This window comes from Panthera onca, chromosome B3 (genome assembly GCF_046562875.1).
Source record: "Panthera onca isolate mPanOnc1 chromosome B3, mPanOnc1 haplotype 2, whole genome shotgun sequence".
Lineage (NCBI taxonomy): Eukaryota > Metazoa > Chordata > Mammalia > Carnivora > Felidae > Panthera > Panthera onca.
This window is the reverse complement of record NC_138344.1, coordinates 130268111-130294079: the sequence shown is the minus strand read 5'-3', so window position 1 is coordinate 130294079 and position 25969 is coordinate 130268111. Positions and strand designations below refer to the sequence as shown.

General features: G+C 39.6%; 1 long non-coding RNA gene across 1 annotated transcript; it reads left to right on the top strand.

Moving 5' to 3' along the window:
• The first annotated feature begins 15107 nt into the window (after positions 1-15107).
• LOC132668527 (uncharacterized) lies at positions 15108-17739 on the top strand. The gene is made up of 3 exons (XR_009605597.1): positions 15108-15274; positions 16445-16532; positions 17129-17739. It is a non-coding gene; the product is annotated as an uncharacterized LOC132668527 (long non-coding RNA).
• Positions 17740-25969: the final 8230 nt, after the last annotated feature.

The following is a 25969-nucleotide window of genomic DNA, read 5'->3' as shown; positions in this document are numbered from 1 at the left end:
GGCACTGTGGAGGGCACCTGTTGGGATGAGCACTGGGTGTTGTATGGAAACCAATCTGACAATAAATTTCATATAAAAAGAAAGAAAGAAAGAAAGCAAGAAAGCAAAAAAAATTAAATAAAGTTAGCCTAGAAGGACAGATGGAACATAAGCAAGGAGAGAAGTAAATAAATATAAGTATCTGATGAGTATTCTGGGGAAATAAGATGCTATGATAAAGAAGTGATAACCTCCCGTTCGCTAGACAGGTCAGGGAAGGCCCCTCTCAGGAGATGACATTTAAACTTAACCTTTCAAAATAGGAAGAAGCTGGCACTGTGACAGCATGCTGAGGGAGCATGTGTAAGGGGAGGGATGAAAGGTGTGAGCATGCAGGGGTGCAGGACAGGGGCAGGGAGTGGATGCAAGACGTAGCAAGAGTAAAGGGCAGATGTGAAGCCTGAATGGAAAATTAACGAGCTCTGAAATTTATTCCTATTTATGCCTCTTTCAACATGCTCACGTTTGTTTGTGATTGTGCAACTTCCAATAAGCTAGGATATTTATGTTAATTAAAAAGGGATGAAGGCCTTTAGGGCAATGATATACTCCTGTCAGTACCATTGGTCCAGGTAGAGACTTCCTTTCCCGGGGCACCTGCTGTACGTAGGACTGAGTGACACATCTGTAGGATGTAGCCTTGGTTTAGAGCTTGGTCTATAATTCTTCACTGAAGCAGTCTTCTTGGGTTCGCTTCAGAAGGAAGCATCACTCTTTTTGCTCCAAGGCCACTGACAACATTCTCATAAGGTCAAAACCACTGTAATGAAACCCCATCCTGAAGCAACAAAACACAAAGTTTGCATCTGTTTGCATCTCAGGTCTCTCACAACTGACTCTTGCCCAAACTGGTCCATGCTCTTTATTAGCCGGCAATCGGCTCTCTGAATCTATAACCTCCTGGTGAGAGCATCTTAGCTGGATGGACTGCTCTCTCTTCCCATTTGTTCCGTGCCTGTACTTGCTAATCACTGCAGGCTCGGTGTTCAGTCCTTGCCCTTTTCTACAGAAAATGGATTCCTTCAAACTGAGAGAATTGGCAGTTACTTCCTGACATCCCACAATCCTGCCCATTATTCTGATGACTAGAATTTGGTTTATAGTTTCGCTCCAGTGGCAATAACGATCAACTCTTTTGTTTCCTTAATGACATCATGAACTTAATCCAGAAAGTTCTGCATTACGGTTTGATAGATTTTTGCCTAGTTAGATGGTTGCGTAAGCAAATCCTCCCTTGCCTGAAACATCATCCCCTGCATATTGAAATTCCAGCCACCTCTCCCGTAGTTTCCTGGAACGTCCCAGCTCCGTGTTATCTCCCGACCTCGAATGCCTATACCTCTTTTCAGAACTGACACTCACCCGGTAGTGAATAGACATTTTAAAACATGATCCTTAATTAGACCATAAATGCTAAGAATATAAGACTATATGCCCCCCACTCTGTCTTGCTCAGCATCCTCTTATATAGAGTAGATATATATATGGGAGACCTACCTTCACCGTACTGATGCAAAAATCATACACTTTTTGAAACTAAACTTTCCTGCAGAATTCTTGCCACTGAATCACTTCCACATAAAGATCACGGGGTTTTGGTTCAGACAGACCTGACTGAAAAACACCAGCTCTGCTCATTAGCTAGGTCATTTTGAGAGAGGCATCTGTCTGCCTGCCCATGGGCATCTGCAGTCCTTTCTAAACTGGGGAGAATATCCAATCCTGAGAGTCTATTTGAGAGTCATGAAACTTCTTTCTACTGGAGAGCGAAGAAGTGCAAATACTTTTTTCCTCCTTCCTCCTGTCCAGCAGCCAGTACAGGGGTTATTGGACACTCTCACCTACAACTTTGAGACTTCAGTGAGTGCCACCAAGATGAAGTCCCATAGTTAATGATTAATTCGTTGCATAGTGTCCAATAACAGCTGGGGTGGTTGTCCAGAGCCAGGGGGCACAAGTGGCAAGAAAGTGTCGAGCAGAGAAGTACCCCCTGTTCTGTGGGATAGCCTTTGCTATGGGCCCTTTCTCTAGACTGTCCATTTTCTGGGGAACTTCTCCAGCTTTCTTGCTAACTACTTTGCTGGTTAAGTTAACCAGAGTTGGCCTCCTGTGCCGGCAACTGACAACCAGGATTGAGATATCTGCAAAGAAAAATGAGATGATCCTATCTACTTCCTTTCTATATAAATAAAATGCTATCTATAAAACATATGGCGGATAGTTGTAACATAGCAACAAATCAATACTTAATAAATATTTTTGAAAAATATCTTCAGTTTTGTTATTATTTGTCAGTTTCTATGTCCTTACTCAAAATAACTACTCTCTAAGCATCACATTGCTATCTTAGTAAATTTTTTAAAAATCTTTGAATTATCTCTTTAAAATGCTTCCATCAACCCTTCCCACATTTGGCTGGAGCCAGCTTGTTTTATGGGAGCTGCTTGGCTGCACCTGCTGCTGGATCATCTCCGCACACCACCCTGGCCCACGGGGGCCAGGGAGCTGCACTTCTATGACATCATTGTCACTGCCCTGTCCCTGAATAGTCATCGTTGCCTAGAGGCGATACTAATGAAACTGTTAAACCTGGGCCGCATGACTAGGGCAAGAAATCCATATCCAAGGATTTGCTGATGTCTTCTCAACTCCCTTATCTGACAGCAATCCTTCTTTCCTCTCAATGCCCACATTGCTATCTCTATGCCACTCAGGGGTCATGGGGGACCTCCTCTTGGATTTAGTTATTTTAGTTTCATTTCATATCTTTTTCGACTAAACTGTAATCTCTTTAATGTTGGGTCTATGGCTGTCATATTATAATACAGACAATCCATATGTATAGTGACTAGTATTATTGACTGAATACATTAATGACTGCATGCGGGTTAATATGATTAGAAATTACAGAGGAAGGGCCCCTGGGTGGTGCAGTTGGCTAAGCATCTGACTCTTGATTTCAGCTCAGGTCATGATATCACCATTCGTGAGTTCAAGTCCTGCATTGGGTTCTGTGCTGATGGCTCAGAGCCTTCTTGGCATTCTGTCTCTCTCTCTGTTCTTACCCTTCTTGTGCTCTTTGTCTCAAAATAAATAAATAAATAAATAAATAAATAAATAAATGTAAAAAAATTTTTTTACATTTATTTATTTTTCAGAGACAGAGAGAGACAGAGCGTGAGCAGGGGAGGGGCAGAGAGAGATGGAGACACAGAATCTGATGCAGGCTCCAGGCTTTGAGCTGTCAGCACAGAGCCTGATGCAGGGCTCAAACCCACGAACCGTGAGATCATGACCTGAGACGAAGTCGGACGCTCAACCAACTAAGACACCCAGTCTCCCCAATAAATAAATAAACTTTAAAAAATTTAAAAAAAAATCACAAAGGATTATGCTGAAGCATTGCTGGAATGCTCAGCTTATTTTCCAAGTTTTTTCCCTTAACTTAACATGAGATTGTGTAGAAATCCGGATATATCTCTCCATAAACCAATAAATTAGAAAATTCAAATTAAACTTGCAAATCCTTAGAAAAATGTAACAAGAACATTGAATTATGAAAAAATAAGTGTCTGAATATTTCTTGAAATTCAAAAACACTGATCAATAGTCAAATCCTGTCCCTGAAGAAAACACCATGTTCAGATGAGCTTTGGCAATGAATTTCGACGCCATTGTTTACGTATGATAATATTGTCTACACAGAAAAATGTTCTATAAAGATGAGAAATAAAAACACAGTTTGGAAAGGTGGTTGAATACTAGGTCAATATGCAAAACTAAAACATATTTCTAGACACCACCAACAAATATGTAGAAACCCCATGAAGAATAGTGCACACAATAACAAAAGCAATTAAAGTGTCTAAGGAAACTGCTAACAAAAGATGTTTCTTTGCAGAAAATTAACAGAAAAAGCTTAAAGGCAACCTACACAAATGGAAGATATTTCATGGTCATGTGTAAACACGGTTGACAAGATTGTAATTGCCGTGTCTCCCTTGGAATCTTCATAAATTTCATGCAGTTCCAATGTCAATCCAGCCATAGGTTTTGAGGACAAGCTGACTGGGAAAGTTACATAAAAGAGCAAACCCCGGGGATGGGCAGGACACTCTAAAGAAGAATAAAATCCCCCATTGCTTAGCTTGAGTTGTCTAGATAAACTGATGTGCTAATGCTGCATTCATGGCATTCATGGATGTAATCCCAGAGAAGCAAGCCTGAGGGGTAAATGGCAGTGTGGGCAGGGAAGAAGTGAGGCACATAAAAGAAAATAAAGTAGTAATAATAACAGTAACAAAACACACAATAATATTTGGTAATTGGAGTGAATCCACAGGGGCTGAATGAATGCCGTGGGTTGACTAAAAGCAGTGGATTCTAGAACAATTCTTGGGGTTCAGAAGAAAGAAGATGTTTTCTGCAGGCCCTTTCCCATGTTCTGTCTCACAGTGGTCAAAGATTGCTCCTTGCAACATTAACTCCCTGCACATATTGGTTGTGTTATCTGGTTCTTCTGGGCAGCTTCTGGGGACTCCAGATCCCACAACAACAGGGGACAGCAATCATAGCATGAGTCACAGTTTGGGGTGAAATAGCAAGCAAGTGCAAGCCAACAGTCATCCCAGCCTGCCTGAAATAGTGGCCACTGTCCAGGCTCCACAGGGCAAGATGGTGTTTGAACATGGGTGCAAAGATATCCCAAAGTACCATGGCCTATTAAGGATGGGAAATCACACAATGATGGAGGGATTAAGATATGGTGTAACTACTTTGGAAAATGATTTTTCACTATCTTGCAAAGTGGAACATTTGTGTGGCCCTTCACCTTGTGTGTAAGTGTAAAAACAATTGTTCTTGAGCATCGAGAATCATGTCAAAGATTGTACACAGAAGGATATTTCATGGAAGTAAAACAATGGAGACAATTCCTAAGGAATGGGGAAATAAAGTTCAATATATTAACACAAGAGAAAGAGGAAATGAATGAACGATAGGTATGTGCAACTTCATAGATAAAAATTATGATTATAATGAAGAAAGTGAGCAGTTTTTAGAAGATTGCATGTAACATGATACCAGTTTTATAAGTCTCAAAACAAGCTTGTACATGGAAACACTATGAATACAAATGAATGACAGGTTCTGGATAGTTTTCACCTCTCAGGAAGATAAAAAAGAGATGCGTTATGGAAGTAGCATGTAGGTAGCTACACATGAAGGCGATGGGTAACATTTTAGTCCTACAGATGAGGGTTGCTTCTATGGTGTTCAGTTTGTCACGGTAACTTAATACTGACAAATAAATGTATATATTTTCTTTTCCGGAGGACAATGCAGAGGACACCTTATGAGGCATGAAGTGGCCTCCTGGTTGTGTCTTTCCATTCTTTTTCGGCCCTCTTCCCAGTATAGATTACTACGGCAGTTCTATTAATCTGGACATCACACTTTGAAAAGCACTGCCGTGATGATAGCCGTCACATAATTCGCATTGGTAACATAGACAGTCTATATAATAATGCAATGCCATGCCTTCTGTGTTTTCTATCCCAGGGGAGAGTGCAAACATCTTCCAGATTACGTGAGCAAGAAAGATAGATACCATTCATGACTCCGGTCCCACCCTCCCCATCTTGCTCTATTAAATCATCAACTCTTCTCATTTAGAACTGCTTAATATTCGTTGAATCTATCCATGTTTCACCATCCCCAGTATTACTACTCTTGACAGGATAACATCATATGTAGCCCCCCGGATCATTGCAACATAACAGTTCTCCATCACCTTCTGTCCCCTAAATACTTTCCTCCAACAGTTTAGCAGGTGTCATTCCCCCCAAACACAAACCTGATCATGTTGCTCTTACTGAGAAGGTTCCTCATTAGCCCGAGGATAAAATGCAAATTCCTCAAAGCGTGCCTTCCATCTTTGCTCATTTATCTGGCCCTGGTGCCTTCTCAAGACTCCCTTGTCAATATTATGGTTTATTACTGCCAGATATTATAAGCTTCCCACTTCTATGTTTCTTGCTCACTGGTGCTGCACTTCCTAGCATGCCCTTCCTTACTACCTTCCTCCCTGCTTCTTAGAACCGCACAATTTTTGTTCACCTCGTAATGGTGCCCTGTGAAGAATGATGACACATGTCTCCTACGTGGTCCCATGCAGCTTGCGCTCATTCTTATCATGCATTTATTGCTGGATTTGGATCGTAAAAGCCTCAGGCACTACAAAGTCTACATCTACCCACAGCTATCATGTGTAATTCACAAAATGAAAATGATACTGAATCATAAGCTAAACGTTTGCAAATCTAACAGGGTTGATTTTTCCCAGGATTACTATGAGTTGCTTATGTTGAAGCATCAACTACACAATGAGAAAAAAATCAGGTGCCTATATTGCTATGACTTTATGAAAATGGATCTTTTTATTGGGTAATTCATTGTTGCATGTGTTTATTTTGTTTTAAAATTGCCTGGCTTTCTATATCACTCTACCTTGAGGGTATGGAGTGTGCTTTGTTAACTATTAGACCCTCAGGGTTTGTCCCTGAAAAGCTGCGCCACGCACTTTTGTTAATGGGAGGAAAGAATAAATAAGGAAGTGAATGGCCACAGAATGTCTTTCTTCTTGCCTGGCTGCTAACTACAAAGTGACCTCTCACATTTTTCTATTTGGCCTTACCCTTCTCAACCATATACTTTGTGTATCAGAATCCAGCCATTAAGCTAAATGAGTAGACAATTCTCCCGTGACTACTTTTTAAATAGTCTTGAGAAAAGTCTCCTCAATGTTCATTGCAGCCATTCATTCAAAAGTGACTCCTAATTCTCCAAAATTAACAAAAAGCCATCAGAGAGTAAACACCAGATGACACGTACGCCTCATCTTTCATTTTATTTTCTAAATAGACAATATAAAGGTATTATTTTTCAATTTACTATAGAAATTAGTTATCTCCTGATGCATAATATATCATTGCGAATGTAGCAGCTTAAAAAGCTTCAAACAACAAACTTAAAAAAAAAATGTCAGTTTCTGTGAGTCAGGAAAGAGGGCACCTAGTGAGGTAGTTTTGGCTCGGGGGTCTATCACGGGGCAGCAATCAAGGTGTCAGCCAAGGTGTCGGTCATCTGAGACTTAACTGGATTTGGAGGAGCCATTTCTGAGCTCACTTATAGAACTATTAACAGAAAGCTTTGGTTCCTTGACATGTGGGCCTCTCCATAGGACTTCTCATGAAATGGCTTCCCCCAGGTGAGTAGTGTGAGGGCAAAAAAGAAGGAAAGGTGAGAGAGAGAGAGAGAGAGAGAGACAGAGAGAAAGGAAGAGAGAGAAAGAGACAGAAGCCATAGTCTTCTATAACCTTATTTCAGAAGTGGCACACCATCAACTATATTCTATTGGTCACACAGACCAAACACTGATGCAAAGTGGGAAGGAACCATGCAAAAGTTTGAAGACCAGTGTGTGAAGTTGTTGAGGACCATTGAGGGGACTTCACAGGAAGGAGCTTCAGCAAGAATATGATGTGACTTATTTCGGGATCATTCTGGTTGTGTTTTGAAACATAAAATGGGTGGGGCGCCTGGGTGGCTCAGTCGGTTGAGCGTCCGACTTCTGCTCAGGTCATGATGTCACAGTTCCTGAGTCCGAGCCCTGCATCGGGCTCCGTGCCGACAGCTCGGAGCCTGGAGCCTGCTTCCGATTCTGTGTCTCCCTTTCTCTCTGCTCCTCCCCCACTCGTGCTCTGTCTCTGCCTCCTTCAAAAATAAATAAAAACATTTAAAAAATTAAAAAAAAAAGAAAAAGAAAATGGAGATCACGATTGGAACCATGTAGATCAGGTACAAGGCTATCAATATTGAGGAAATAGATAATAAGTTGTTGCTTGAGCAAGGGTTATAGAAGTGAAGGTATTAATAACTCACCAAGCTTTATGCATATTTTGAAGGTATCACCTGAAGGATTTGCTGATGGATTGGCTGTGAAGTGTAAGAGAAGTAGAGGAATTAAAGAAAATGCCAGAATTTGGTCTAAGAAATTCAATAGATGGTGGCAACATTTATTAAGAAGGAAAAGATTGATAGAGGGACCAGTTTGGAACAGGGGGAGGAATCAAGAATTCTGGCTGAAATACATTATATTTAATGTGCCCATTAAATATCCAAGTAAGTAGGACAGGTTGTTGAATTTACAAGTTCGGTTTTTAGGGAAGAGGTTCGGGCTATAGATATAAAAATGGGAATCATAAGGACAAAAAAAAATGAGAGTCCTAAGATTATAAACACAGTCATCATGGTAAATATGGTGTTTAAGAACATGAGATGGATGAGATCATCTAGACAATGATTAGAGAGAGAGAAAAGACAAAGATTAACTAACTGAACTCTTGGAAATACGTATATTTGGAGATAAGAAAGAAGAGAAGGATGTGGTGATGTAGAAGACTATCAGGGGACAGAGATGTCTGGAAGTCAAGAGAAGATATATTCCCCAGAAGCAGGATGGTCAGATAAGTCCTTTGCAGCTGACGGGTCATAGAAGATGGGAATGAGAATTGGCCACTAGATTTGGCAACAGGGAGGTTATTGCTGACCTTGCAGAGCAGTTACAGTGAAGACAAAATCCAAACTGCTGTGTCTTTCAGAGAGATTGGTAAGAAAGGAAGGGGAAAAAGAAATTTTGTGACAATAATAAGGAGGCAAAACACTGGGACAGTAGCTGAAGGATGATGGATAGATAGGGAAGAATATTTCAAGATCGAAGACTATTGTAGCGTATTTGAATCCCAGTCATAACAAACCAGTTAAGATTGGAACCGATGGGGATAAAGAACAGCAAAGTGGACCCGCAGGAGAAAAATCCAGCCGTAAATAAAAAATGAGACCAGTTAGCAATGTTATCTGTTTTTCCTCAATCAAATCAAACTGCCGCCTTCTGACTCCACAGACTATATGCAGGTTTCTCTCTCTATTCCTTCCTTGACAACATTTCTTGTACTTGGAATGAACTTCCTCTCTTTTTAACCTGAAAAAGCATCTGTTCTCCAAGATCCAACTCAAAATTCATCTCTTCTGAAAAAAATAAACCTTACATGAGGCTGAATATGTCTCCCCAAATAGGTTTACATCTTAATCTCCAGAGCTTCATCTCCAGAAACGTCTCCTTATACGGCAAAAGGAATTGGATAGAAGTGATTGAATTAGGATCATACTTCGATCCTTAAACTAAGAATCTTGAGATGGATAAATTATTCAAGCAGGCCTGTTGTAATTAAAATGATTCGGCGAAGAGAGATGCAGGGGAATCGTAGAGGTATCATGAAGGAAACAGACACTGGAGTCATGTGATCTGAAGAGTGAGAAAGGGACGATACACCAAAGAATATAGGCAGCCTCTAGAAGCTGAAAGGCAAGGGATCAGAGTCTCCCTTCAGAGTCTCCGGAAGGAATCAACCCTGCCAACATCTTGACTTTAGCTGGTGAAATGGACTTCAGACTTCTGAGCACCGGGACTGTAAAAGAAGAAATTTGTGTTGTTTTAAGATACCAGATATGTGGTAATTTGTCATAGCAGCAGTAGGAACATAATGAAGGTTATATTCCTCTCCAAAGCTCTTCCTTCATTTGGCTTCTTCATCTTCCTCTTACGTCGTGCGGAATTTATTTTACAAAAGCTTTACGGACTTGCAATTTATATACCATAGAATTAAGCATTTAAGCATACGATCACAGACTTTTAGTAAATTTACCGAATTGTGCAGCTCTCACTATGAACCGGGTTTACTTGCCACCCTAACAGGATCCTTCGTGGCCGTGTTCACATAATCCTAATTCCCGGCCTCAGCTTCACACAACAATGAATCTACTTTCAGTCCTCATGGGTTTGCCTCTTCTGGACATTTCATACAGGCAATTGAATATTATCCCACTGGGTGGATATTCCCCATTTTGTTGGTCTACTTAAAGGCCGAGGGTCATTTGGGTTGCCTCACATAATACTTGAATATCCATATCGTCCTATAATATTTTGTACCTACTGCTTTGTGATGTATCATGGTTGTGAACAGGGGAAAAAGTGGATCTGATTCACTTTTCTATGCCCACAGCCTCTACCTGTAGCAAATTGTAGGCGTTCAGTGAGCATGAGTTGCCTTTGTGTATAGTTTCCGAGACCCGTCGTGCTAATTCTGCGAGAGCATCAGTAATTACAGTCCATTTGACCTCTCAACAGGCAGCATTCCCATGTCCAGAATTGACTCTTTCTAGCTGCTTTCCTTTTTTTTTTTTTTTTTTTTTAATGCTATACTTAACAACTGTCAGGCTATTGCAGCCCTAGTTTGCTCCAAACCTCCTTTTCCATTTCCTCAGCGCAAAGGGCAATGGACTTTGCAGAGTTAAGGTCTAGATATGGGCTTTGGAGCAAGAGCAGTTATCTGAGCAGAAAAGCTACCCATCTTTGTCACGTCCTCTTGCTTGACTGCATTACGGATCTACGTAAAGGACAATAACAGTAACAACATAAAAATAAATGGAAAACCCTCAGTCTCAAGAGTTCCAAGCGTGTAAGGAAAGAAAAAGAAAAACAGAAAAAGAAAGATTCGTGAGGTAAAGTCAACTTCCTTTGGATGTTTCCAACATTTAGCTGTGAATCCCAATGATCAGCAAAAGAATATTGGCGTGTGATTCCTAGGAGCCTTCGATGAATACCTCTTTTTAAGGGTTTAGTTTCTCTTTCACAGCATTTTAGTAATCACTCATGCTGCTATGAAAATCGGATAATGGTCCACAATACATCCTGAATTGAAAAAGAACGCAAGGGGAAATAAAGCGAGAAAACCCACAACACGCGGGCATTATCAATTCAGGCTCACTCGGGCTGCGCAGGTGGAATCAGTCTTAATTCAAAGGACCCTCTTCTCAGAGATTGAGGCAAGTGATATTTTTCTTTGTGGCCTTTCAGAGCTTTTCATTCCACACAATCACAGCACACACCAAGTCTGAAAGCTGAGCTTTTGGAAATATGTAACAGGACATTGAAATGAGAAAAGGGAAAGAGGCAGAAAGACATTTTATTGAAAAGCATATTGTAGAGCTTAGCTTAAAATTGGACACTTGCCTTTGATGGGTCTGCCTTTAAAATAGGAAATTGATTTTCAGTTAGCCAACTGAAAGAAAAATGCACTGCCCACACTCTCGCTCTTAATTCTGCAGGCAGTCCTTCCTTCCTCACTGACTTTCCTCGGAAAGGAATTTGAATACTTTGCAAATAGAAAGTGCATAGGGTTGAGTCATGCTGCGTCCTGAGCAGTTCAGGCTAAATTTATGTTGCCTTACCTTCTGTTTTCCCCAGGACTGGAAAAAGAACACTTGCGTAGAGACGGGAGGCAGCTCAGAAAAAAAAAAAAAAAAAAAAAAAAAAAAAAAAAAAAACTGCGTGTGCAGGCAAGGCAGCTCTTTGAAATGTGACAATGTGTAATAAGTGAATTACATTCTAGTGTATAAAACGTGACACGTGTGAATTAATTACTGATACTAACTTGATTTACATTAAATTGCCAGTGATTTGTCATTTTAAATTATCTATGAAAAAATTATATTGGTTTATGATCCATTTCAAATGAGGAACTTTAAGTAGGACAAGATAGTGTTGTGGAGTAGAAATACCCAAGGGAGGTTTGGTTGTTTTCCGCATTCTGCCACCATCAGCTCTGTGATCACAGGGACAGTATCTTTCTTCTTCGTTTTCTCAGTGCCTCGCATAGTGCCTAGTACACGTTCGTGTCCCTCAAAGGAGATTCGTTGAGTGAGTGAGTGGATGAACGGTACACCTTAGTGGGTATTTGACTTCACAAGGCTTTTGTTTCCAAATCAGTAAAAATCAAATCAAATCAAACACTGTTGGTTCTAGGCGCTCGAAAGTGCCATCTAACTCCAAACATCGTAAAAGGTAGACACGGAGAGTCAGCTCATTCAATGAGCTTCTAATGACATTCAAATAAATGGTCATCTTGTCTCTACTTAAACGTCACAAGTTTAGAGGAGACTCATCACCTCACGAGGAAGCCTGCACCGTATGTCGTTGGTTTTCATTCTTAAAAAACCCTTCACCCTCTACTGAGCTCAAATAGAAGCTGCCTATCATACACAGCCATTCTTCCCTCAAGGGCAATATATGTGATAAGATGTTAGGTGCAACTTTTCCCGCTGTGTTAGAATTTTAGCAAAGACTCTAATCGTCAAGAACAAAAATAGTTGGTGCAAGATAAGCCTATATCCTAACATGAGGCTACCTGGATCATGCGTGCAATGGAATTGGCCCCAAGCTAGTTCCTTCCCCTTTGGCCCCGCACCCACAACCTGGCAATATAAGCAAATGCTAGGAGTACAAGGGATGAGAGAATGGATACTTTTGCAATGGCAAGTCAATGATACCTCTCAAGAGTGATTTAAGTTAACTTCCTTGAACAGCCCATTGTCTGCACTACGTACACGCTGCAGGCAGCGGGGGGGTGGGGGGGTGGGGGGGGTGGGGGGGGGTGGTTACTCCGACCTATGTATGTATTTAGACTAGAATTTCTTGGAATAGCGCTCAGACCTCTAGGCAGAGGTGCTGCTTCTCTCCAAATGGCATTCCGGGAGCTACAAAGCATGGGATCACGTTTTGAGGGGCAGGGGGAGCACTCTCTGGCTTTCTCTGGTAATGACCAAGAGACACGGTGAAGCTGTTGATGGCAGCACCGAAAGAAACTGGTGGTTAGTTAGAGTCAACAGCCACTGAGGGCGCATCAATGATAGAAACAGTAAACAAACAACTAAATGAAGGGAAAGAATCCCATTTTTTCCTCTTTCTTTTCTTTCATTGTCCCTCTAATGGTTTCTATTGGCAGAATGTAAAAGTCAGCCAGTTAGCAAGGACGTCTGGCATACACAGTTTAAGGAAATCTAGTCTCAGTTTTACAAAAGAGAGTCAAGAAAGGTGAATTTGGACATGAAAGAAAGTGATAGGTAAGTAAACCAGCATCATCTACTCCTTTGGCTGTTCAACAAACCTCCATATCCTCTTACAAATACTTGCCTCTTCTCATGACAAAATAAAAATTATTTTTTTTTCTTCTGCCTAATAAGCTGCAATTCTCTTTGGACAAATGAAGATGCTCTTTCCTTGTCTCTTGATAAGGCAGAAATAAAAGCACAAAGCGAGGTATGTTTCTCTACCTTTTTATTTTTATTTATTTTTTAATGTTTATACATTTTTGAGAGACGGAGACAGAGCGCGAGAAGAGGAGGGGAAGAGAGAGAGGGAGGCACAGAGTTTGAAGCAGGCTCCAGGCTCTGAGCTATCGGCACAGAGCCTGACACAGGGCTCGAACCCACGAACTGCGAGATCATGACCTGAGCCGAAGTCAGACGCTTAACTGAGCCACCCAAGTGCCCTTCACTATCTTTTTTTTTTTTAAGGTTTATTTATTTTGAGAGAGAGAGAGAGTTCACATCCAAGTGGGGGAGAGGCAAAGAGAGAGGAAAAGAGAGAGAATCCCAAGCAGGCTCAGTGCTGTCAGTACAGAGCCTGATGTGGGGCTTGAACCCGTGAACCGTGAGATCACGACCTGAGTTTAAATCAAGAGTTGGATGCTCAACCGACTGAACCACCCAGGTGCCCCACCTATCTCTTTTAATTCAGTTACAAAATTACTCAAATGTTTGTTAATCTGAATTTTAAATTATGTAGATAACTGTCGCCAACCAGCTAATTGTATATGCAGTGATAAGCAAAAAAGATAAAAAAGGGAAAATTAGTATATTATTTATGTTAATTGATAAGAGGCATCCTCCACAATGACTGTGGCAAATACAGTGAGTATATGTATATATTTAATATAATCTTAATATTTGTATCATTTCCGTAGCTAATCATGAGGCTATAATTTCCTTTTTGATTGTTTGTTTTTGTTTTCAAGAAAGTTCTACAAGATGCCCACTCCCCAACTTCAGACACAAATTTCAAGTCCAAGTTGTTGAGTTTGAATTAATTTGATAGAGTGGCCCACAGAACTCAGAGAAACACTTTATTTACTGGATTACTGGCTATTAATGATTTTTAAAAAAAGATATAATTTAGGAACAGCCAGATGGTGGAGAAGCCAAGGACAAAGATGGATATGGGAAGGGGCAAAGAGCTTCTGTGTCCTCTCTGACTCTGCCATTCTCACTGCATTTCTACATGCCCAACTATGTTAAGAAAAGAGAGGACTCAGTAGGTAGAGAGAGAAAGATTAGGACCTGTGGTCCCTGGGTGGGGGAAAAACACATTCTGGAACAATGCCGGGAGTGTCTGATCACAGTAACCCCCCCTCCGGGGGTTCCTCTTAAGAATGTAATAGTCACCACCTATTCCCCCTGAGGTTCCCCTCAGGAATTTGACAAAAGACCTGACTGAAACGAGTAGACCATTTTCTGGTCATAAAATGTAGGACCCACAAGGAATGATACGGCCATAGACCAGTCCTCATACATTAGAAATGAACCAATCAGGAATGGGCAACCCAGCACCTACAGTTATCAAGCCAATAAGGGTAGAACCTGAGAAGGAATGGGGGGGAAGGGAAAGGGTGGCAACCAGAACCTAATAAAACAAGGACCCTTGCCTACAGTGGAGGGCCTTCACTTTCGAATGTCCCCTCCCTCTGTAAAGAGAACTTTCATACTATTCTTCCTTTCTGATCTCATACTCTAATAAACTTTTGCCTGCTGCTCATTTTCTTCTGTCCTCCTCTTCATTCTTCAAAGAGGTGAGACAACGAACCCCAGATATGGAGGTAAAAAATCCTGCCACACAACCACCCGGAAGCTCTCCAAATCCTGTCTTTTGGGTTTTTGAGGAGGCGTCATTACAGAGATATGACCCACTAAACCATTTGGCCATTTGCGAATGATACAACCTCCATCACCTCTCCTGTTCCTGGAGGTCGAGGGGGTGGGACTGAAAATTCCAACCTTCTAATCACCTGATTGGTTCCCTTGGCAACTAGCCCCATCTTTAAATGTTTCCCAAAGTCACCTCATTTACATAAACTCAGGTGTGGCTGAAAGGGGTTTTTAGTGCTTATCCAGACATCTTTATAGCTTTTATCACTTCAGAAATTCCCAGGATTCGAAGAGCTCTGTGCCAGGAATAGGGACAAAGACCAAAGTGTCAGGTTGGCTGCTTCTGGGTGATGAGGTACATTCATGGTAATGCGAGTAAATTCTGTGGGTGTGAGTCCATTGGTATGCTTCTTTATTGATTGGAGTTCCTTTGTCAAAAGTAATTATTGTAGGAGGTTTCATGATGATGAGTGAAATGTTCTACAAGCCTATACAGGTTGGCAGAAGAATTGTGGGCAAGGAAGGCAACGCATACCTGGAATACATGTCTATTCCAGTAAAGAAGTTGTTGCTGCCTCCATGATGAAAGGATCCAGCAGTCAGTTTGTTGTTAGGGGGTCGGTTTAGCACAGGTGAGGAATGGTACCATCAGGGAGGCCTCAGTATTGGTGTCATGTTATGGTCAAGATAGGCATTCACTACAGTCAGTAGCCAAATTAGCCTTGCTGAGGAAAAGTCGGTGTTTCTACTTCCTTATTATTCACTTCCTGCCATACTGCAGGCATTTTTTTCTATGTCTTTCTAGGAAAACAAATTCTTTGAAAATGTGGGTTTTTAAAAATTTTTCGTAATTTTTTAAATTTATTTTTGAGAGACAGAGAGAGAGAGAGAGACAGTGTGAGTTGGTGAGGGGCAGAAGTAGGTTCCAGGCTCCGAGCTGTCATCAAAGTACGAACTGTGAAACAAAGACCTGAGCCAAAGTCAGGCACTCAACCGACTGAGTCAACCCAGGTGCCCCTAAAATATGCTTTAATAGACATTTAATTTGTTTCCTATGTCATGTTTTCTTTGTGAGTAGAGTGACATCAATTTGATTAAGCTGTAAGCTTGAGTCCCAGTCAGATGAGTTTTATTTTTGAATCAAATATAAAATAATCTTTTAGAATTTGGGCTTCTAGAGAAACAATAGTGTTAGTATTCTTGATTATTGGCCGCTGTGTGACTTTGCTTCTTACAGTTTTATTCACTTATATTGAATTGGGTTTGCAATTTTTATTCTGTTTTGCCCCTTTCATTAGAAACAACATGACTGAGGTTTAACTAAAGTAGCTTCAGGCTGTATTAGGCAAAGTTGAATTGACTTTGCACAGCTTGGGGTCTTCAAGTCTTTGGATGATTAGCTATGAACAGCTAGTTCCTGGGGCTTGTGGTCCATCAGGCTATTTTTAAAGGTACTCCTTTGTCAAAGGAAAACACCACAGGGCGTAGCCCGTGCATTGCCTTCTACCATTTTGTGTTTCCCCAGGCTTTTAAAATAAACTCTAAATGCATCTTCTGTAGAAATACTTCCTAAAGAAACTTCCACTACCTATGCCATTGTGTGTTCCTTACATGTAAGTATTTGGGATCTTTGTATGTATTGACTGGGTACGTTTTTCTTTTTTTTTCCACCCATTGTTGTTGTTATGTTTATTTTGCCTATCCTGCCACTCCTCCTAATTCTGGATTCTTTATTTATCCATTTGGCTTTTACTATAATGTGAACTCTCAAGCATAGGGTTTGGGGTAGGTAAAAATGGTACTGAAGCAAAGACTATTGGCTTCCAAATCAGTCACTTCACAATGTAGGTCCTCATTTGTGTTATATTAGATGACGGAATATTTGTTAAAAGGAATAATCTTTAACGATAAACTGTCATGTGTTAGCCTCTTTCATATGAGAGGATATAATTTTTGAAAAGGGGCCCATCAGGAGTTTCTGACAATAGATTTATAACTACTCATAGAACTAATAGATTTCACTGTTGTCACTCATGTTTGACTTTTATGCTTCTCTTCCTATCCATTGTCCTCAATGCCTTACACATTTTTTTTTTCATAGTTGGCACTCATTCAACATTTGTCAAGGATACAGTAACTTATACAATTTTTTAAACTTCTACTTAATTAAAGGAAAACACACTGATAGACTTTACCTTCTTCTCAACAGCTTTTCCAACCCCACAAAGCAGGCAAGCAAACACAATCCCCTTTGAATGCATACTTCCTACATAAGAATTGTGGGAAGAAACAAGACATTATGAGGCCAAGTCCAAGAATAAATTATGTCTGGGAATGAAGAAGGCATGCTGTCTGGGATTGATTTGATAGCACAAGAGAAAATTAAAGTGGAAGAGAAGGTTCTTGCCGGATTTTGAACTCATCTCTTTGGAGTATTGGCCTACAAAATATTGATGTGATTTGGTGAGATGATCTCACTTAGGCAAGCTTTCAGGAGGCTTGTCTGCCTGATATAACATGAAATATCAATACCTCGTCAACATGGTCTAAAGTCGTCAAGCAGAAGGCTTAGAAGACCAGATGACATAAGCTTCCATCTTAGAGCTTGCGACTATCATTGAAGCTACTCTTGCAATCTCTTCCCCTCTCCCACTGTCCACAGCTATTTCAGGTGGACCGGAAATCAGATAAAAGATTTTCTGATAACAGAAAAATATAAGTCTATACTATGCACTTTCACATTGATTTTACTTAATTGAGCATTTTATCATACACTGCTGTATTTTCTTTTGCTGTCTTATTTTATCAATAAAACTACAAGCTGACCTAATGCACTGCATTTGGTTTATGTATCTTTTGATTGCTTCTTCTCTCTCCGCCTCCAACTTCTAAGTTATGATGTATGAACTGGTCTGAATTGCTAATAAGGGGGAAAATGCATTTCAGTTCATTTTCTCCCATCTAAGAGCTCCTTAAGGGGAGATGTTATGTTTTATTCATCTATGTATCTCTGGGGCCTATCATGAGCCTAGTGTGTATTAGGTACTCAACACATATTCTTTGAATGGAAGGGAAAGTTAAAAAAGAACATGAATGGATGTACATATGGATGAACAACTACGTCTAAAATATGTCTAATTTAAATTATCAAAGACAGTCATGAAAATACAATTATGGTAGAGGGCCTAGCCTTCTGGGACCCTGCAATGCCAAATTTGGATCTTGGTCCTATCTGCTCTCTGCCTTGAATAAAGACAATTATTGGTGGTGGGCCATGTCTCTATAAATATGTGGGTTTAATGTTGGCCTTGGTCTGTTGGGATTAGAGAAGAGTAGAAAGAACTTGGGCTTTTGCCTTAAACAAAAGAAAGATAGGCTAGTTGTAATATGAATAGAGAAAGACATGTCCATGCATAAATTGAAATTGCGGGATAGGCTAAGCGCTGTTTTTTCTATGCAGAGAGACATGATCTTGTGCAGCTGAGAGTGAATTATAGGAAGTAGTCGGGGGCTTTATAATCAGTATTGGATGCCATACCATTGAACTAGTAGCTTTGTTGCTGACATTTGGAATTTTTGTCCTAAATTACAAAGATTCCTTCGACGCGTAAGAGTGTCTGTATTACAGGGGAATGGTTACCAAGGGATGTCCTGGTCACACCAATCCAATGACAGTGACCACATTTACTCATTTTCTATGGCACGTTTTAAGACATGCTCGTATTTTCAAGAAATTCTGATATTTTGTTATTCCTGGTCAAGTGGCCATGGTAATAAGACCAAACTATTAACAATGGTTTTGGCTGCTTAATCCTACTGGGTGGAATGCTCAGAGTTATCCTAGAATTTGGAAAACTACAACTTCCATTCCAACTTTGGTATGCCTACATGCAGTATTCAATGGATGTATGTAGAAAAACTTATGCCAGTGGGCAGTGCTATAAAATGCTTGTGACCATGATTTTAGTGTCTACCACCTATCTTCAGTTTTTCCTCATTTATTTTCCTTCTATTTATATAGAGTTGTAATCTCCAACGAGCAGCACTGGCCTCCCACATTATTTATTGTTTCAATATAGGGGACAATTACATATAATTAGCTGGATGACACTACTCGTTTGCTGTTGGAATTTGCTATGAATGCATTTGCTTCTTCGGGGAGTTGCTTTCTATTTCCTGCACTACTGCTCCGGTGCTGTTTAGAGAGACCTATCTTTTTTTCCCTCCTTATTTATTGCTTCATTGGTCCGAGGCAGGAAGAAAGCATATGAAAATCAGTACGCAACAGCCTGTGAATAACTATCACGGGAGGCAGAGAAAGAGTTGCATACCAATTAGAAAACACACAAATAGGCACCAGGTAAGCTCTCAACAACATATTCATTTATGGGTGAAGAAATCCAGGTAAATTTGTCAGCTCCTTGTGATATTGTATGGAAACCATCGTTGGATGCCATGAAATATGTGATTTGTGTAGCATCTTACTTCTCCATAATGATGTGTTCTGCACAATTTGGTTTTCCAGATGGCTAAAGGTCACTACTTTGTTGCGAAACTTTAAAATAATTAGCGTTTTTCCAAAAAGTTGATTCTCTAAATTTTGTTAGCTTTTCTTCTACCTTTTAAAATAGTTCACAGGACATAACTGAACCTACCATGAGATTTTCCAAAATATGATCTTAAGCCTGGCTATACCCATAGGATAGATTCTTAGACCCACTGGTCCTTGAGTAATGAGGATAAATGATCCAATATTTCTGAAGTCCTGTCCATGTGGCAAGCTCTGTGTATAAGGAAATCTCTTTTTCAAAAGTTGGATAGAGCATGCTTTGGAGATCTGCTATTTAAGCCAGTAGTTTGCATTAGGTTATAGCTGTCCATCCTGCAACTCTATCTGTGCAAGCGTGCAATCTCATTTATGCTAATCTCTCCCAAGTGCTTATCTTTGTCTCCTACCTGATTTCCTTCCATCTCAGATTTCTGCCTCTTTGGCCTCCTTTATCCACATCTTCTTTAGATTGTGGTCATATTTATCCTTGACCTCCTGGATTGGCTTTCTCACGTAGCCAGAGTAATCTCACCTTGCCCTCTCTATAGTATTCTTTAGATGAGATTATCCCAATTGCTTATAATTAGGATATGATGGCTTACTACTCATTCCACTTTAACATTGACAACCACATAGTTTTTTTTTTAAGTTTATTTATTTATTTTTGAGAGAGAGAGAGAGAAAAAGAGGGAGCACAAGTGGGGAAGGGGCAGAGAGAGAGGGAGACACAGAATCTGAAGTGGGCTCCAGGCTCTGAGCTGTCAGTACAGAGCCCAATGCAGGGCTGAACCCACGAACTGTGAGATCATGACCTGATCCCAAATCAGAGCTTAGCCAACTGAGCCATCCAGACACTCTGGCAACCATAGTTTTTAGAAAGATCACAAGGGCTTTCTTTCTAATTAAATTAAGTATGCTACGTTCTTCCTTGCTCCTTTAGTGCACATTGAATGCTGATGACCACTCCCATCTTTAGGATCATGGAATATCATATACAGAAGAGTTGGAAGAAGTCGAAGAAATGATATAATCTAATGCTTCCATTTTACTCATATAAAATGGAGCTCAGGAAAACAAAGTTGTTGGTCCAGACATACAGCTAACAGCTGGGATAAGATCCATAGTTCCTAATTCAAGTTAACATTCTTTCCACATTCTATTACTTTTAAAAGCTTTTGTCCCCTAATTTCTGTATCTTAGTTCTTACTTTTATACCTTTCCTGTTTCCTTTGTAACTTCTCTTCTGAGGCCCACTGTTCTTAGCCACTGTTGCCCTCCAAGGATCCAAATACACAGTCATTATATACTCACATCTCTGAGAACCACTCACAAGCATAGAATCTACTGTGTAGGCTTTGGTGTGAACAAATCCCAAATCTGATTTTCCACTTAGTATCATCACAAAATCTCTTCTCATAGATGCCTTTAATTTCATTTTATTTTGCGGTCACAGATGGTGAGTCTTTCCCTTGGCCAGAAGTTTTAACTTTATGTCTTCACTGAGAAGTGAAAGGAACATGGATGGCAGAGGACATGCCTTCAGTTCTCATGAGAAAACAACCCTAATTTCCTTACTATTAATGGGAATCCACACAGTTTCTTAGTACTAGTTATTAAGAACAGCCCTTTACCCAAAGCTAGGGCACAGCAAAATATTCAATAATGCATTTCCTATGCCTTTGAATATCAACCTGAAAACAGAAAGAAGTTAAACACTTTGTTCAATCATTTATTAAAATGAAAGTAGCATCCTGGGGCTACAGAAACATAGGGAGCCATTGCCATGTTCGATTTATTTTTAGCTGTTGTCAATTGTACATGAAAAAGATCCTAGTGTGCAGTCCCTTCCTGCTGACATTTCCACTAGGTAATTTACCTTTTGCTCCACTCTTTCTGGAGAACCCTCCAGTTATTTTGTGAGATAAACAATAGATGCTTTTGCTTCAGTGAACTTTTGCTTGAGCTTAATGACCTGCTCTGACTAGATGCAGTCTCTTCACTCCTGTAAAAAAGAAAATGTTATTACTAACACCCCTTTGCTTAGCAATTGCTTCTCAGCGCTCAGTTTATTTTAGCTTTGGGGTAATACTGTGCATTGGCTTCACCAATGTTTCCCTTTCAGTGGGTCACAGATATCCACATCTGAAAGGTTTTAGTAGAAGTCGGTATAGCATCATGGATGAGCTCAAGGGGTATGGAGTAAAACAGTCTACGGGGGGATCAGTTGAGATAATCCAAGCAAAAAAGAGTTGGTATAGTTCTAATATATAGTAAATACTAAATCTTGGTTATTTTCAAGATATTAGTAACACATATTAGTGATTTTAATCATTATTCTAAACATTATAGTACTCTGGTTTTGGGATTCTGCCAGAAATAAGTCTGGCAACATCAGTCATTTCTTTTTATCAAGTGTTTATTGTTTGAAATTGAAGGAGAAAAGAGCTGGACTTTGGGCTGGCATGCAGGTATGTATATGTAGTATGTATTTAATTTGTTCACTTAAGTATAATACACAACTAGAATCTCAAACAAGTCATGAGTATGCAGATCAGTGGATTATCACAAGGTAAACATATTTGTATAACCACCATCCACATCAAGGGCTAGAATGTTATCAGCATCTCGGAGGTCCTTCTTGTCTCTACCTAACCATTGACTCCTCCACTCCTCTGTCTTCCCTAAAGGTAATCCTTATCCTAAATTCTAATACCATATATTATATTTACCTGCTTTTGAACTATGTATAAACTGGAATTATACACAGTACACGTTATATTGTTTTATTTTTACTCATAATTGGGAAATTCATCAATGCTCTTGTATGAGATGGTAGCTTCATTTCATTGCTTTATTCCTTTGTATCATTTATTAAGTATAGTGCTGATGGACATTTGGGTTCTTTCCAGGCTTTAGCTATTTCATATAATGTTCTTTAACGTATAAGCTAACAAGCTAATGCCACAGTTTCATTGGTGTAGAGAGGAGACACAAGATTTCTGGGTCAGAAACAAAGGACATATGACTCACAGCACAGCAAGCAGCATGAGCTTCATGTTTGTGTCCCCAGACTGATGGGGCAACATAGAGGAACACTGATGAATGGTGGTCGGCAATGGGTTTGTGTGGCAATGGTGGAATCTGAAGCTTAGGAAAGCTAATTCTTTTTAAATGGGCTACAAGCAAACCTACCCCTTGTACTTACTAGAGGGAGACATCATGTTTATTATATTGGACAGTAAATGACTATTCTCCCTTAATCCTGAGTGAGACACTATTTTCCAAGGTTGTTTTCAATACAGACATCCTTAAAAAGCACATCCTCAGCAAAGGGCTATTTGGGCTTTGTCTGCAAAATGTACAGAACGGCAAGAGACACTTGGAAATTTGTCTCCCCAAAATATCCACACCTCTTTTCTTGACTGTTTTTGCATCCAGCAATCACTTTCATGAGTATACTACTCTCAACCACTCTAATTATAACCTTGCCAGCAGAGGTTGGCAACAAATCCATTCAATTTTTCTCATACAGTGTTTAATTAAGGCTGCCATCAACAGGGTTCCAACCAGGAGGATGAGGCCACTCTGCAGTATTCATTTCTACCATGCCACCTGGGGCCAGGGACTGACTCAGGCAACCAAACAAATCCCCAAACTCATCAGTCTACCTTATAAAGGCAGATGATGTTTTCCTTAAATGTTTGCATTGACTCTTCCATTTGGGGCAAGGCATTAATCAAGGTAGAGTAGAATGTATTAACAATTACAAAGGCTACACCTTGAGCAAAGAGGAAGTCTAGGCCCATTCTGTCCTCCATAGCAGCCTTGGCCAGCGAATCGAGGCTGATCTGAATGCCTTTCAGGGCTAGGGTGGTTTCACTCATGACTTCATATAAAATTAAGAATAGATTCTTTACCGTCTTTTCTAACTGGATGACTCCCATTGTAGGAAAAATTGCAAAACAGTACTCGTAAATAAAAAATCTATTTAAACTTCGATATAAAACATGTTTAAAAATCAATTTGTTGAAAGTTACTCCACCCGCCTTTGTGCACGAACATGATTTTGCTTCTGTCCAACATGAAAAGTACACATTTGTGTAAATGCATTCATATCGATATCATTTTACTTGTATATAATTAACCTGTATGGGTTGAGCTTCTCTTTCGATTTTTCTCGCTCTTCTCACATTGTGGGTTTGATGAATACGACAGCTCTCACAATAATGTGAAGTAAATTAAAAACATGAAAAATGCCAAACATACCTACTTATTTCTAGCCTTCTCATTTTGCAAAGCGAGCGAGCTCATGTTGGCATTGCCTAGAGGCAGCTTGGGAAGCCCCAAGACAGGTTAGTGCGAAAGATATTTTATTACTGTGATTTGGGGGCTTGGATTTGAAAAAAGGCAAGATTAAAAATAATTGTCAAAGCAGAAAAGACATGAACTAAGTCACAGGTGTATAAAGGCAGTGTTTGAGGTAATATTTAAGATAAACACACTTTACTTAAGATAAACACTTTGTTGCTTTGTGCCAAATAATAAAGAATTTTAGGGTCTGTGGGATTTTTCAGAAGTGACTTATTAAAAATTATTCAAAAACATGCAAAAAAAGGTCACTAAAATTTAACAGGCTCTCATGATATAAGGAATGTTTGTTATTCAGGCAAACTATACAGAAGACACAGATTTAAAAAAAATATATTTTAACAGAAAGTAAACCAAATTCTAGTTTTATCCCTTGGTATACAACTGATATAAAACTTTTTTTTTCTATTTCAGCAAGCAAGTTCTTCATCTCATGAATAAAGCCATAAACGTCAAACCAACTTTGTAAAATTTTACACATTTTAATGCTTCTTTCAAACTCATTATTTGCAAGTCTTTTACATCAAGGCAAATAACTATCCTTCGAATCGGCTATGACTTAACTATGCTGTTTACTATCTTTGTTGTTTTCACCCACTGCCCCAAAGAAGCAATTTTAGTTTAAGACACAATTATAGTCTTTTCCTCAATGAGATACCCACTTTACTTTCATTCATATATTTTTTGGCAACTCCTGTAAACAGCACAGTTCTCTCCAGACAGAATGGCTGCAACTTCTAAGCAAAATCATTAGCTTCTGCTCCCCCCACAGCACAGAAAAAGCTGGGAAGCAGGTAAATAACCACGCTCAGTCATATGTGAGCACTGATTAGTGCAACAGAGCTCCAGGAAGGACCATTTGTGATTCATGAGCACACATGAAATATTTCCATTCAGTGGTGAACACTGTTTTACATCTCTTAAAAGGACAAATATGAACATGCATACCATTATGACCCAATGTTGTTCATCCATTCTTTCCAACCTTACCTGACAGCCACTTCATAATGTATAAAAACAGGAGGCAAATCTGTATATGGGTTAAAACCAAGCTAGCAACTCAACTCAGTACGTCTGTCAGAGATACGACCCACATTTTTACTGAGATAATGCAAAGGAATTGTGTCAATCATTATGATCTCTAGCATTATAAGAATGAATCCACTTTTATCAACTATCACTCATAATTTACTTATTTGAAAATATAATCGTCAGACATAATTTTAAAACGTTTATTGCAAGCTATGATATTTAATTTGAACAGCAGAATAATTTAGTGCGTTTAGTTAATGAACATTTAGTTTTCCATTAGAAAATAAAGCCCAATCTTGAAAAATATTTTGTGTCATTATGCTTTTTACTATTGTAAGGCATATATATGTTTTACTTCATGCATTCATTTATTTGTTTGTTTATTTATTGTGGTTGAAAGTACCCCAGTGGGATTCTATTCTTTAGCATTCGATGATGAGGAGACTCCTTACATGCATGCCTGTCTCTATTGGAGACTTTCAATCTTGTGGTCGCACCTCCCCTATCTTTTTCCCATCCTCTGACACAGGATTTCTCATTTGCTCACAAATGAATTTGATGTTCTCAAATGCAGAGCAGAGCAGAAAAAGGGAAAAGAGGAAACCTGAGAAGCAGCATGGAATGGGTTCAGAGAACACTCTCTACAGCCAGATGGCCTGAGTAGTGTCAGACTGTGCCCTTAATAGGCAGGTATCCTGGGAAAGCTACTTTACTCATTGTGTCTCATTTCTCTATCTGTACAAGGGGATTACACCAGAGTTTATCGGATAGAGGCGTTCTAAAGATTAGATAAATTAGCGTTTGTAAAGCACTTAACATGACGTCTAGCACAGAGAGTGATGTATCAATAGAGAAACGACAGGTGTTCTGGGTGATGGAAATGGGTGGTAGGAGAAATAACTGATTACAGTTGTAGGATTTTATACCACCCTAAGAATTTGGATCATTTTAATATTGAAATATGTATAGAAAAATCAAGGCTCCTATATTGTATCTTCTTCTTTCCTTTGTTGCTGCAGGCCATGAATTAGTGGCAAAGAGATCACAACGGTTAAGTTTGACATGTTGGAATGGTTGCTGTAAGAGACAAATACTCTTCTT